A 15,960-nucleotide genomic window follows, 5' to 3' on the forward strand; every position below is an offset into this window, starting at 1 on the left:
TTCAAGATTGAAACTTATTGGTAGAATTAATGAAGTAAAATTTTTCCATATAGAAAGTTTTAAAGGTGTCTACAATAATTCATTGGTGGCTTGAAAAGACGTCAAGGGCAAAAAGTATCGTATTCTCTGAAGAATAATTGTATTGAGTGTTTTTTAAATGGATAAGAAATTTAAATAAAACTCAGAAATGTAAAATGATTAATTTAATACATGAAAGTATTTTTCTTGTTTACCATAACTTTTTTACTATGATTTCCCACATACTCGTATTATATTTCCACCTCTGGCTCCTCTAACGACCTGTAATCTATCACTGAAATTTTTAAGATGTTGTCAAGAAAATCTGATCTTATTTCTACTCTACCTCTATCTATGCTAGCTTCCAGATCATCAATTGTTGCTGGTTGTTTAGCGAACGCCAATTGCCTAACATACGAGCACGTTCACAGAAAATAATCGAGTGATGCTAAGTCACTTGATCTAAAAGGTTAGTTAACAGTAATAAATCGAGAGGTGATACACTCATCAAGTTTCGTTTTTAACAAATGAATGATTGCACGTGCTATATCGGTTTCAGTTTCATTCTGTTGAAATCACATTTCGTCTGTCGTTTTCGAAACAAAAAATTTTCAATCATGACTCGATAACGCGTTTCATTGAACACAACGTTAACTCTATCGATGCGCTTCACGAATATATTAGAATACAAGTTTTGCTTTCCTGATAAACCTGATGAGAATTTAAGAGATTATAGCATACTAATGAAATAGCTAATTGTTTTTTTTTTAAGCAAAAGCTTATATAGGCTCAGTGACTCTGGAAGCCTTAGCTGCTGTTAAGCTTTTAATGACCAACTTTACATTATTTTTCTCATAAACCAGTTGAGCTTTACATATATACTTCCTAGGAAAATGAAATATAGGCAAAGAGCTTAAGAATATTGATATTAAACAAGATCTTAGCCGAGTTTCTTCACTGATTAATCGCCTAAACTTTATAGTATGTACAATTGGAGTACCCTTTCACTTTATGCAAACCTATTTCATAGCGAAATTCCTCTGAGAGAATTGCGATTAACTCGATAATAACGATTAAAATGTCATTAAAGTTCGACCAATAGGCATGAATATCAAATGTGCTACCATGCATGGGCAGATGAAACAAGTAAGAGTGGGGATATGATAAATACATTCCCTCTTTTTAGAAAAACAAACAGCCGATTCATTAATGCCTAATTGTTGGGAACGTATCGACTTTACGCTACAGCAACAACATTCTCAACAGAATCTCCAGTATTTGGTCTGTCAGTCCTTTTTCTATCCTCAATGGAATAAGAAAGATTATTTCTACCAATAAATCATTTCGCGATATATTGATTTTAAAGATCGACCAAGCTTCAATGAAATACATTAGTTTTTGCTCGTGTTATTGTGCGTTCAGAAGGACACAATCTGAGCACCTCCCTCTCGTCAATCTCAATTTCTATCTCAATCCGTTGATGCTATTATATACCATCATTAAGTGAACAAAATTATGTGTAATACATTGGACTCATTCGTCCATCATTTGATATTATATTAAAACCCTACTCCCACTCTCTCAATCTTACTTAACATCTATGTCCATAAATTTTTGATAGATTGTAATAAAAATGTATTAAATAAAAAAAGGTCAACGCTTTAGGAGCACAAAACATTTTATTTCAATGAAACTTTAGTGCCTGCAAATTATATATATACCATTCCGCAGTGCGTAATTTTTCATTAAGTCCCAATTAAAGTGTACGACAAAAACTATTTGTGGTCGAATTTTGAACACTGAACGATACCATAAAATTAATATATGTGTGAGAATACCCATATTGTTTCAAATTGAGCACGTAAATCGAATTTACATATTTTTAAATACGTTGTAGTTTGAAAATTTATAGCGCCAACAAATCCTCACAATCCCGCTAGATGGCATAATTTAGGCAATAAATTTCAAAATGACTAGCTAGAGGCAGCACGCGCGCTATACGCAAACGTTATAATGTAAAAAACGAAGATATGGTCGTATATTTGTACATTTGAATGTATTTCTGTACATTCACTGCCTCTTGAAGCGAACATGAGTGCTGACACTAAGTCACAAGAGTACTCATACGCCCCAGCGGGCATACAAGTACTATATGCGCATGCACAATATGTCGAACGAGTGCCAATACCCACTGTGCCACATACAAGTATATGAAAAGGAAACGCCATAGGCTGTACATGTAATATATGCGCGTGTGAGTATACCTACATGTGGATGTATTTTCAAATGTACATACATACATACATATATGCACATTTAGGTTTATGCAGTCGGTATATTAATAATAATGGTGTATCCCTAATAATCTGCACTGAACGATTTACGAGTACTGCCACTTATAGTCGGCACTTTTATGATCCACTTTATGGAAGTAATAAATTACAAAAATACATATGCATTTCCACATACTGGCCCGCATTACTCGTAAATATTTGTCTTCTAGGACTTTTCAATAATCAAAAGCCAAGTAAACAAAGAAGAAAGAAAGCTACCGAAGGCATCGAAATAGTCATAAACGTAAATGCAAAAGGCTAAACCAAGGATGAGACATTTCTATTACTTATATGATATTTCATTGCAGATATCTATAAGTAAACCATATACTTTGTATCTGATTTCATTCGCCTAGGCTTTAATGACTGGTATTTCATGTTCTTATTTCTTCACATTTCCTTCAGCTGTCAGCGTCAATAAGTCATTAAAACGTCGCGTCAAGAGATTTTCAATAATTCTGCATTTCTACACACGCTGTATGCATTAATAAATCATTAGCTGTTAAAACAACGAAAAATGGCAGCCAAAAAACTTATATGAGGCATAAGCGGAGTCTTACGACGACATGCGCGTGTACTAAGCCGTGTGTGGGAGCATTCATTTAGACACTGAGAGGATACAAAGTACAGCACAATAACTTTCGGTAATTATAATTATCATGCAGGACTTATATAAAGGGAGTTTCGTTAAGACCGTTCGAAATGTGTAATTAAGTAAAATAAATGAGACTCTTTTCCATTTCCATGTGCGGCAGAAGCCACACGTGCGGCTCATATTTCTTCGTAATTGAAATGGAAAAGAATGCATCATAAAAAAATGAGATAATGAATTTCATGGTCGTTGTTCGCTCACCGACTAATCCCGGAACGTCGTCTAAAATCTGATCGAGCAAGATCGTCATGTCTCACACAATTTAAAAAACGCAACTGGGCAAAGTGCTTTGAGAATTGGTTCTAACGAAGGCAAAAAGTTGTAATCATCATAGAGAATATTTTAGAAAACAATAAAACCGTTTCCAACCACCAATGTTCAATTTTCCATTGTTATGCCAAAAATAAATACCAAGCCTCACAGTTTGCAGTTTTGTTTATAACCAACCTTCATATAGTTTTAGGTACTCGTATTCCCTTTAAGTCGTAGTTAGTCCCTCCCCAAGAAGGCTTGTTATTCTTAGTTTCGGCTTAATCCATCCCGTACCTTTCGTGAATTTCACAATATCTGTCGATCAACTCTCGGCTCTCTTAAAAACCTAAGCTTTGGCACTGGCTGCTTATTATGCTAGAGATATCACAGGCAGCAGCGTCCGTAATGACAACAACAACCCACCACGCTTAAGAGTTGTATGAATAGTTCCGGTAAGCTCGTGTACGCCCTTCACGTTGAGTTCATTTTGTTATGTGATATGCTTGTAATTCAAATCATTGTGCATTACTTGACATTTTTCTCTAAGTGTTTTAGTTAGAGTTTTAATAAGTGTAATACTACACTTTCGCTTTTCACCCTCACTCACGCAGACAGACAGAACATAAATATGTATTATAGTTATTTACTTATTCGAGGTATGAATGTGAAAGTAGCATTGTCCAGCCATAGTATCTACTACAAGTAATTTTCCTATTTATTGATACACAATATATATACTATATGCTCTTCTTTCACGGTATTTTCAAACATGTGTGGTATTTGACCTCTCGCACCACGCATGCACCGCAAAGGATTAAAAGTAATTGTTCGCGGTTGTTTACCTCGATTGCCCACCGATACTTTTTTGTCAACTTCAATTCTTTGTATGCCTCCATTTTCCCCCTTTTATGTAACGGAATATATTTTATTGACTGTAAATCCCTGCAATGATGAGAATACATTTTATTGATTACTAGCAGTACGTACAACCACTTGTATAAGCCAACATTTTGTTCAATAATATATTATGCGTACATGCGCCACTCCAAACTTTCACCTTTTTCTACAAGAGAAAAAATTCTGACTGAAAAGTTTGAAAATTGGACGAAAATTTGTTGATTTTTTTTATTTGCACAATATTTGAACTTTGATATTATTGCTATTGAAGTAGAATGTACTTTGTTTTCATAAAAATATTATTAAAATTAAATAAGAAAGAAATAAGTGGCCAAAATTTGTCTACAAGTTCCTACCCTATAGTTATTTTCTCTATAAGACTTAGGCTTATTAATATAAGAACTTGACAAACCGTATGGTACACTGATACAAAGCGTTCCAGATAAAGCAAAAATATTGTGCTATTATTTGTCTTTCTACCGATTTTTGGATCTCTTAATTTAAGGAGGTATAGTCGGGTGTGATATTTGCAAAACAGAAATCGCTTTTAAACATATTCACCATTTTTTGTGCAATAATATTTTGCAATTCAAATTCGTTCCAAAGTAAGAATGCGGAACCTATAGTCGTACTCGAGTGCAATAAGTCCGCTTGAGCTTTCGAACGAGACAAACTGCATCCTTAAAAATATCTGTTACGGTATCTAATATTGGAATCAATCAGCTGCATTCAAAGTGCATTTCAAATGGTTTTTATATGGAATTGTGTCAATTTAAAAATGATACGGTTTTAAAAAAATTGCAAATCTACGTTGTTAAAAAATATATTTAATATTTTTCTTTACTTTCCCCTTCCAACTGGGTGCTACCGATAAAAATGGGTTACAGATAAAATTTTCGATCTCCATTCTATAGGACAACTAGGCGCGTGGTAAATGCCGTGCAACTTTGTCTTTGGTACGACTATAATTCCAGACGTCAATGTGGCTATATATTTTCAAGGGAAAAAGTATGGAACTACGCAATATAAAGATGCGCTCACTCTAACCTTGAACGCAACTATATCAACTGGAGCATTACTCTCCTTGCCAGACACCAATCAAAGCTCCCAGCTCCTTCTAGATTACATAAAAACTAGAGCTCGAGTGCCTTGATAAATTGAATATCTTAGACTAGAACAATCAGGTACGGATTTTAAGAGTTTCAAGGTATATAGGAATTACTGGAAATGAAATGGTTCATGAATTTGCCGGGAAAGGTGCGAAGTCTATATAGGTCCAGAGACATTGTGCGGCCCAAACAAACGTCACTTATTCCCTCTTAATCAGGAAGCAAAGGAAAGGCAAAGAGGATCAATCATATTTGGACATTCTACCCAGTTTATCACAATCAAAATCAATCATATGTCGATTTAACTTAAAACGGATTAAAGATTGTATGGAATAAAATAGGAACAATTTTACAAGCAGCACAGGAATTCTAACAGAGTGCTGTAGATTGAATCACCATCTTACTGACCTGGGAATACATTCGAATCGAACTTTTATGTTCTGTAGCCAGTAAAATGAAACCGCCAAACATGTGCTCGCATCGTGCTCAGCACGGAGGCATAAGCGGCATAAGCACGTGGGTAAACATATTTTAACAGAGGTGAAAATAGAACTCAATAAAATAGGACATATAAAAAAATATAATAAGTTATAATTAAAAAGAGCAGTGAGATATCCCCCATACAACAGCAATATTTTATAATTCTATATAAAATAACAAAATAAAAGAAACACAAAAGTGTCAACACGACTTGCAGTTCGAAGGAGTCGTCGTGCTTGGTGAAAATGTACCCCGTCTCGCTTGGTATGCGGGGAGAGTGGTGTGGGAATAATAAGAATAATGAATGAACACCTGAAAAATTACAAAATATATATTTACGGTAGCCGTAGCCGAATTGATTGGTGCGCGCCTACCATTTGGAATTCAGAAAGAACGTAGGTTCGAATCTCGGTGACCGATTAAATTAAAGAAAAAAATTTCTAAGAAGCGGTCGCTCCTCGGCAGGCAATGGCAAAACCCCGAGTAAATTTCTGCCATGAAAAAGCTTCTCATAAAAAATATCTACCGTTCGGAGTGGGCTTGAAATAAAAATATTATTTTTTTCCATCTAAAATTACCGAAAAATTGGAAAATAAGCCACACCAGAAGACGCCTTCCAATGTTGAAAATGTAATCGCAAAATCTAGTACTCGTTGTGATTATAGGTTTTCCCATCTAGTTTCTTTTAATTTAATTCAAATAATTGTCAATAAAAATATAGTTCGTTCTTTAACAAAAGCCATATGAATCATTTATTTATATGAAATATAATTATAAATAATTACATTGCAATAGCAAGGCAACTAGCCTCTGAAGCTATCGGCCTGCCACAGGAATCATAGTTGTCTACTTTGTACGAAATTCCTAAAAAATACATCAAAATTTTACACTTTTTAAACAGAAACTTTAGACAAATTTTCGAGTCTGCAGTTTTATCAAATTTCGGTATTATAAGCTGCAAGTTTCAGGATAATCAAAAATTGCGTTGAATTTTTATATTTCTTTATTATTTTTGCTGACGATGTTGGGTGTTCATATAAAAAAAAGTTAAGCATTTGAACGGCCGCTATAGCCGAATGGGTTAGTGCGCGACTACCATTCGGAAGACGTAGATTTGAATCGCCATGAAACACTGAAATGAATAAAAAGTTTTTTCTAATAGTAGTCGCCCCACTTCAGGCAAAGGCAAATCTCCGAGTGTATTTCTGATATGGAAAAGCTACTCATAAAAAAATATCTGCTTTGTTGTTGTTGTAGCAGTATCTTCGCTCTGTCAGTGTAGTGTAATTACCGGTCGTCTTTGTCTAGCTCATCTAACGGTAGGCCCATGAAACTGGCTGTTTCGACGGGTTGGGTCCAGAGGGAGAGAGGTGTTAGATGAGTGGGTTTGATGGGGCATGTGAAAAGGTGGTTAGTGTCGTGCGTGGCGCCTTCACATGCTGGACATATGTTTAGTATGTCGGGGTCGATTCTGGAAAAAAATATCTGCCGTTCGGAGTTGGTTTAAAATTGTTGGTCTCTCCATTTGTGGACCAACATCAAGACGCACACCACAAATAGGAGGAGGTGCTCGGACCAACACCTAACAGAAGTATACGCGCCAATTATACATATATAAGCGAAATAAATAAAGCGAAACAATTACACCGGAAATATAAGTTTTATTTTTTATCAAAAAAATATATCATGTTTGCAGTCTTTAAGCGTCTAATTAAATGATTTTTAATAATGTTTTTTAAAAATATTGTTCAAAAATGTTTCCTTCGTATAGAATTCATAAGGAGCATTAAAAAATATGTATGTAAATTTATTTGTGTATTCGAAACTGTTCTATAATTTTTGGAAACTTTGGATTTTTCTCATTGAAGATTTCAAAATAGTGATTATTTTCCGTCTGTAGTAGAAACTATTCTCTACAGAGAGTATTCATGCCAAACATTTCTTTTCACATTCTATTCTTCTCCTTTCTGCTTCTTGCCGAAAATTTCTTCTTACAAATTTATTTCTTCTATCAAATTTTGTATCGGCTCTATGAGTTTGCCGAAGTCTGCCCAATTTGCAACCCTTTGGCACAGCCCTTTTGACAAATATTATTGAAAATTTATTTGCATTGGCAAAGGTGCACAAGCAACAACGAACAAGAAATTGCATTGCAATTAATCCCAACGCAATTTTTCGATTAAATTAGGATTTAGAATATTTGATAACTAGCAAAGTTTGCAAAGAAATAAATGCACAACAACTTCCATTTATCAAGTATTTTAGTGATTCCTTTAACTGGAAATACTTCCACTTTGCTTTGAATAGCAACAAAAATGTCAGTGTTAACAACCGTCCTGAGAGGTTTAGGCAATTGAGGTAACAAGCTTCAGGCAACGCAGTGGCGATGTTTAAGAGGTGGTGAATTCGGATGAGTCGCATTGCCTCTTCATATGCCATTGATACGAAACAAATAAACGCAGCAACAAATCCATTGTTTTAACAAGTGTTTATACCAACGTGCATAGCTACAAGTAAGTACATATTTGTATTTATCTGCCATTGTATACAATGTTAATACGAGTACGTAAAAATAACCCAATCCTCTTTCCTGTCATTCAGTCGTTTGCTTCACGATTTCATGGCGCAAATATTGATTAAATGACTTTTTTCTCAATGTGCCCAATGTGGCGAACTACGGAAATGCAGGTAGACAAATGAACAGAAATTATATACCTGCATACATACATACATATACCTATTCGATGTATGGCGTGTACGAGTAGGTATTAAAATTGTTTTAAGACTTACGGGCACTCTATAATGACTAGCGGCATGGGAAGTGTAGTTGTTAGAGCAATAAAACGATTGTTGTGTCTTCAGTTCGCAGAACATTAGTGACTAAAATCGAAAAACAAGAAAATGTGCGACATAGTATTAAAGTCATGGAAGTCATAGAAAGGAAAAACTAGGATGGGCGTAAGCGGTTGACAGGTTGAAATGCTGAAATTTGAATTGATGGACAGCAGATGGAAGGTGACATTTAATAATTGAAAAATTAATAGCTGAAAAAAGGATAAGAAATACAAAATCTTCAGTTTTTATGACTTTCCACATTATTATTGAAACAAGAAATACCTTTTTGTGGCATGTGTATCTGTAGCAGTGACAAAGTAATTTTGAACAGTTGTTAGTGGCATTTTATCATTGGCAATTCCTGCAGTCGTATGTATATTATAATTTTTATTACTTTCTTTGCGCATATACCGAAAACTTTTCATAACCAATATCCACTAGACAATTTCGCTTCGTATATAATAAATATTTCATTTTTAATCCAATTATACTTTTATCTATCCACTTGGTGAGCCGCGCTATGTGCTTTAGCACTACATTCAATATTTATGTAGGAGTACGAGTATATGTATGCATTTGTAAGTGTATATAAACTTTAGCAAGGAGGCATTATTGGTATGGCTATAAGCTAAAGAAGTGCAGAGTATGAATAGAATTTGGGATGTTTCGAGTTTGGGCATTACTAATGAAAAAAGAGAATATCGTTTTGCCGGCTATACTATGGAAATGCGGCTCAACTGTACATGCATATGAGTAATCGACAAAAAAATGTACCGGGAATTACTCATTTAAGAAGATTCAACAGAAAGATTACTTGCCAAAATTCAACAAAATATTTTTATAACCAAACTATTCGCCTGATATGACCCGGACTGAGTTTTTTCTCGTTCCAAAACTCAAATTAGCACCTTAAACCAACCATTCTCAGTCAATATAGAAAACCACTTGTGGCGATAACTCAAATTAATAGAGAAAAATGCGTTTGACAAATATTTCGATAGTTGGATTATTTGCTGAGATCAGTGTTGCATTAAAATGCGGTAGAATTATTTGAATGAGAGACAAAGAAACAATAGTTTGTTTCATTCCTCAATTCGCGGTACTTTTTGTGCAAGGCGCAGAGGTACAAAATAGGCTATTAATATATCATAAATAAATATTTAAGCTACACAATTATCGATAATATACGCGGTGGCTGATGAAATGTGCTACAAAAATAAAGTAGCAACTTTTTTCTCAATATTCAATTCCATTTTTTTCTTAATTTATGGCAACGTATTTCTGTCATGAAAAAGCTCCAGGTTCCTCCATTTGCGGAACAACATTAAGGCGCTCATCACAAATAGGAGGAGGAGCTCAGCCAAATACTCAAGGTGGGTGTATGCGCCAATTGTTTATTTGATTATTTTATGACATAATGTAATGATGTACAATGTTTTTCGTTTTTAGTATGCAGACTTGGCAGTTTTTTCATTGTGTCTCATTTCATAAAATATTTAAGCCGCTTAGTGAATATATTTACATTTTTAATTTATTATTAAATTAATAAAAAGCAGAACCAAAACAGCAGAATTAAGTATTTAAACCAAATTTATAAACAAAAAGAGTTATGTAAACAATTAATAAAGTAAAAAAATACTTGAAAACGGCTCTTAAATAAAGCGTTTTTCAGTAAGAGCGCTTCAACTTTTTTTTTTTTTAATAAAACACAAAGGGTTTGACTTATTTAACTAATTTTTTTTTTATTGTTTTAGTTTGTTTGTTTTGTTTTGTTTTGTTTTTTTTTATTGTATTAGTTTGAACATATACATTTAAGTATGAAATTCGATTTCTTTTGCATGACCACCGCGTGCACGTTTTACGAAGTCCAATCGTTGAACCCAATTTTCGACCACTCTTTTGCATAAATCGGCCGAAATTCCAGCAATTTCGCGTTCAATATTGGCTCTGAGCTCACAAATCGTCGCCGGTTTGTTACTGTAGACCAATGACTTCACATAACCCCAAAGAAAATAGTCTAGAGGCGTCAAATCACACGAGCGCGGCGGCCATTCGACCGGTCCATTTCTGGAAATAATGCGCTCATCGAACTTACTCTTCAACAAATCAATTGTAGCGCGTGCTGTGTGGCTTGTGGCCCCGTCCTGTTGAAACCACATGTCGTCTAAGTCCATACCATTCAATTGCGGCCAAAAATAATCGTTTATCATGTCGCGGTATCGATTTCCATTCACAGTAACGTGGCGATCGTTCTCGTCAACGAAAAAATATGGGCCAATTGCGCCGCCGGCATGTAAACCGCACCAAACAGTGATTTTTTCGGGATGCAACGGTGCCTCATGAATCACGTCTGGATGGCTTTCTGCCCAGTAACGCATATTTTGCTTGTTGACAAAGCCATTGAGCCAAAAGTGAGCTTCATCGCTGAAGATGATTTTTTGGAAAAAATCTGGATTAAAGTAGCAGCAACAGAACGATTATTTTCATAAAAAATTTGCACGATTTGCAATCATTGCTCAAGTGTGTAGCGTTCCATGATGAAATGTATACTAATGAAGTTTACAAATGGCAAGCGAAAAATAAAAAATATTGCCTTCGCCCTCCCTATCGGAAAAAAGTTGAAGCGCACCTATTGAAAAACGCTTTACAAGGTGGCGCAAAATTAATCACCCTACCAAATAAATTATAAGTTTTTTAAATGGCGTCGTACGTCAGTTATGTTTCACACTTGTGAACTAGACTGCTTCAGTATACGAAAAGGCAAGAAATGGAGCGTGTTAAGGTCAAAATAAAGAATTCCATTACATAAAAACAATTTTTTTTTTTTGTAAAACATTTATTCGAAAACAAAACTGGATGGGTAATTTTGCGCCACCTTGTATGTGTATGCATATGTATAGGTTTTTACATATATTATGAATATGTATATTATTACCAGGGCAACCAATAAAATATTCCAGCATGTTTTTACTAACAACAAACTGAGGAAATGTGAACACGCTTAAAAAAAATTATTTGAGCTTTATTTCTTAGAGCATATTTTAGCATACTTTGCAATAAATGAAAATTTCGTTCTTATATTTAGAACTAGTAATAAAAATTTCTGTTATGCTTACAATATGGCAACATTGTGTCGAAAATGAAATGAATATCAAAGTGCACAAACACAACGTTTTTATATAAAGCTTACTCTGCGTGAGAAAAGGAAAACAAGTTTCGACCGACAGATATAAAAATTCCAAAAATCAACGCGATTTTTGATCCACTTCAAATATGACAAGCAGTTTATCTAGGGACTGCAGATAGTTCCGCACAAAGATTTGAAAGTATTTTCTTCAAAGGTCTAAAGTATTTAAAAGGTATGTAAATTTTTTTTAAGTTTTACTAGAAAAACAAAAGTCTTTCCAGGGATACCTTGAAAATCATCTCCTTTAACAAATGCATTCAAATACATTTTTTTGTTGCCGATGGATCTGTTGAGATCTGTAGGCCGAATTTCCATACGAGCAGGACCTTAAAGTGTTTTTCTGAAACTTGTTATTGTTTTGAAATCCGTGTACTCGAAATCTACTGAACCAATCGTTTAATGCACAGACCGTGCATAGTTTCATCAAGTTTCATTGTCGGACATTGCTTTTTTGAAGAAATTAATCGCACAGGAACTTTTGTTTCGAGCATCGTAAAAATAGAGTATTAAATGTATGGAAACTGGATAAGTTCATGCAAGTACGTAGCCGTTAGAGCGAAAATTTTAGAAATAAATCATTTCAAGAAAACCCATATTTTGATTTGATTATATCGAATTTTTTCCCCTGAGTTTATTGCCAACAGGAAAAGAGTTTCAAAAAAGCAATTTCTCTAAATATTTATATGCCGATGTGTGGTTTCTTTTTCATGTAATTATATTCCCTGATTTCGAGAAAAGTTGTTCGCAAATGGCACAGGAAGCTACGACAACTAAATACGCACGGGAATTTTATAAAGGTGCGGCAAAGAAGTTTTCGAAGTTTTTCCATGCTAAAGGTATTGGAGGCATTGCAAAATTGCAACTTTTCTAAATTAATTACGCGCAGAAATTACAAGAAAAGTAAAATAAATTCTTCAAAAAAAGAATCGATACCAACCACTAAACTCAAAAAAAGTATCAAATAAAAAAATTACTTGCCTCGGCGACTGAATCAAAAAGCGTGAATTACTGCATACTTACAGGCGCAAAAAGATAAGCGCAACTCACATAAGCAATAACTTCACCATGTTGCCTATTTTCCACATTCCTTGAAAATAGGATTTGGACGGGGCACACTTCTATCTTTGTTAACAAACCGAGAAGCCAATGCAAACACAATTTTTCGAGTGATGACATATTTGGACTATTTCTTCGAAGCTCCTGGAAATGCCATCTGGGCCATCTTAGCCATAATTACCGGCTTTTTACGGATTGATATAAAAAATTTGAGCTTTGTCTACCTTTGTTTCAGCAAGGGGGCACAACATGCCCATCGGTTATCTCTTGGTTACCTAGTCGATCTATCAACCATTTGCGCTATCAATTGGCTTTATCGGCACTGCGATTAGATCTTGTTGTAGAATTTGTTTGCGGGTTGTTGTTAACATTTGTTGCCATAGTTAGTCCTTCTTTAGCTGTAGTCAGAAACAGTGAACATCTTGCCATAAACCATCAACATGAAGGAAATTTGAAATGCTGCACAACCATCAACTTTTGATTGAATTTAATGTATTTGAAAGAAAAAATCATTAAAAACTGCTAAGTGATATTTTTTGTAAGATTTAAAAAACAAAATGAATGAATGGATCACCCTTCACTTTGGAATTCACCAAAAATTCCCAATGAAATTCCAAATTAACAACTTTTCGATATTTTATTTGTTTTTGTTCGTTTGTGAATTTCTGGTGCGGTTTTGCAAAATTCCAGTCAGAATGCGGCAAAATAAAAGTATGCATGACAATTTATGATATTTCTTGAATTTTCATAGCTCTATACACATTCAAATATCAACTGGAGATTCAATGAGGATACTATTTGCAGGAAGAGGCAACCACACTTGTGTATACCGCTTGCCATTTGTCGACTCTATGCTGCCAAATAACCACAAGGAAAATTTGGTCTCTGCGTGTTTGCCATCGTTCCTAAATTCTCGTTATATTCGTTGGCATGCGAAGGTATTAAGTAAAACATGACTGTTAAAAGGGCATATTTCAAGGTATCACTACTGCAGAATTTGCTGCAAGAATGTCATAATCCAAAAAATTAATTTATATGAGTGTGTAGAAATGACCACTTCCTTTTCTTTTATGTACTGTAAATAATTCATTCCCATTCGAAGAAATTTCGTCTTTGCCTTTACTTAGGGAGCCATAATAAATTGAAAACGTTCAAGCGTATTTCTTGCATTTTTGATTTTGTGAGTTATGGCGTTCTTCCAGCGAACGAGCGATATCTAGTAATGTGTTAGAGATCTGCAATGAGTTTAAAATTGAACCAGAAAAAAAAGGTTTGACAATCTATGAAGATTTGAGCTTTAAAATTGTGATTTTTTGTTTATATTTCGACATTTCGAATTCGAAACATGTTTCTCAGCATCGAATTAAATAATTTTCGTTTCCTGAATTATAAGAATTTATTCAATATTACTTAGAATTGAAAAAATAATGCCGATCATTTTGAAAAACGTTGCATCCAATTTAATTGTTTTCTATTATAGTACAAATAAAATTAATTCCTTGCTGTTCATTTAGTTTTTACAATTTCAACGCTTGTGCGCTTTTAGCCAGTGAATATGCAGCACACGGCATGGCAAGTGGAAAGTGGAGAGTGACGCAAAATGAGCGTCGAGCGCCAAGCGGCGAGTGTCATATGTATGTATGTAAGTATAAGTGTGTATAGCTATCACCAGTGCGTTAGCCAAATTCTCATTCAGGTCATTACAACCTTCCGCAAGCTTTCCACTTCTCATTCCACCACTGCCGACGAAATTTCATTCCTCTTGGTTGACCAACGCCTGACCAACACCAGACATTGTCAACCATTTCAATTTCTTTGTCTTTTACTACTTCACTAAACGCATACACGTATGTGTGTATGTATTAAATAAAATAAAACTGGCGCAACTAACGACTGTATTTATTTTTGCTGTTACTTTTGTAATTGTAACTCTATTCTAATTGTGTATTACTGCTGCTCATATACCTATGTATGTCTATCATTATCCTGCTAGTCATTTTTAACGGCTTTAATATTCAGTTTGTTTTTAATGAAGCTTTCACATTTTCCACTAGTGTTGCTCCCAATTTTAATTGCTTCATAAAATGCAGAAAATTCTCTGGAATTTTCATGTCCCATGACAAATTGCTTGGAAGACGCGCGAAACAGCCAACACTTAAGTATGTATGTATACCACACATGCACATTGGCGCAGCACACACACTTATACTCACACTACTTGAAAACTACACAGACAAACGCTTTAAAACGGTTAATAGTATTTTTATATATATGAGTATGCGTATGTATTATATTGAAGTATTTAATTGTTGTAAACCATTTTACTTATTTCCGACGCTGCTGTTTGCATGACTGGGATAGAATTTGAAATAAACTTTCAGTATCCTCACACGCACTTTGTGGTTTTGTACTTTTGGTTTTACAAATACGCCGCTTCCTGCTATTACACTTTGAATTTTTCACTCTAAAGTTTAAACAATTTTGTTTATTTGAAAGTAAATTGACTATGTGATTAATTGAAATTTAATTTCTTAGTATATCTTTAACGCAAGCTCACTTGTATGTAAATAGAAAACATTCAAACACATGACCACACACACATATGCACCGATCGCGTTGCTTAACAGTCAGCTGCAAATGACCGGGAGTCGTTTAGTGTATTCACCTGTATCGCCGCCTAAATTCCAATTCTTTTTTTCTTACATTCATTCCCACTTTTCCTCTATCCTGACAAAAACTTTCAATTTCAACTTTTTCCGCTTCGCGTTGTGCTTACCATCGATTCGTTGAGTTTACTGACAGGCCAAACAGTGTCGTTGCTCGCACGAAGCTCCACCAACCAGCTGAGTAGGAAAAGTAACAAAAGCAGCGAGCATAAGCAGCAACTGCGGCAGCGCTGCTTAAGTGTTGGCATAGTGAGGCCGGTCAGGCAGGTGAATTGTTATATTCGTCGCATACGAATTCGCCAAGTGTGGGGTGGGGTAAAGAACAATTCCACTGCGTTGCATTGTAAATACCATAATATAAGAATGATGCGTAGTCGGTCGTGGAATACGCGATAGCTCACGAAGGGATGTTGGCAACGTCGAAAGTAAAACACATTGCAGTATGTTTTTCATTGTTTTTGGTTTTTCTGTGTTT

At 34.8% G+C, this 15,960-nt stretch overlaps 1 protein-coding gene across 1 annotated transcript in view; it reads right to left on the reverse strand.

The window, feature by feature from the left end:
* The window catches only part of LOC128866369 (uncharacterized), a 189,880-nt gene extending 174,283 nt beyond the window's left edge, over positions 1-15,597 (reverse strand). The window contains exon 1 of the mRNA XM_054107040.1: positions 15,485-15,597. The gene's annotated coding sequence lies outside the window, so the exon portion shown is untranslated. The remainder of the gene's footprint in view (positions 1-15,484) is intronic.
* Positions 15,598-15,960: the final 363 nt, after the last annotated feature.

The sequence above is a fragment of the Anastrepha ludens genome, chromosome 6 (genome assembly GCF_028408465.1).
Source record: "Anastrepha ludens isolate Willacy chromosome 6, idAnaLude1.1, whole genome shotgun sequence".
In the NCBI taxonomy this organism is placed as follows: domain Eukaryota; kingdom Metazoa; phylum Arthropoda; class Insecta; order Diptera; family Tephritidae; genus Anastrepha; species Anastrepha ludens.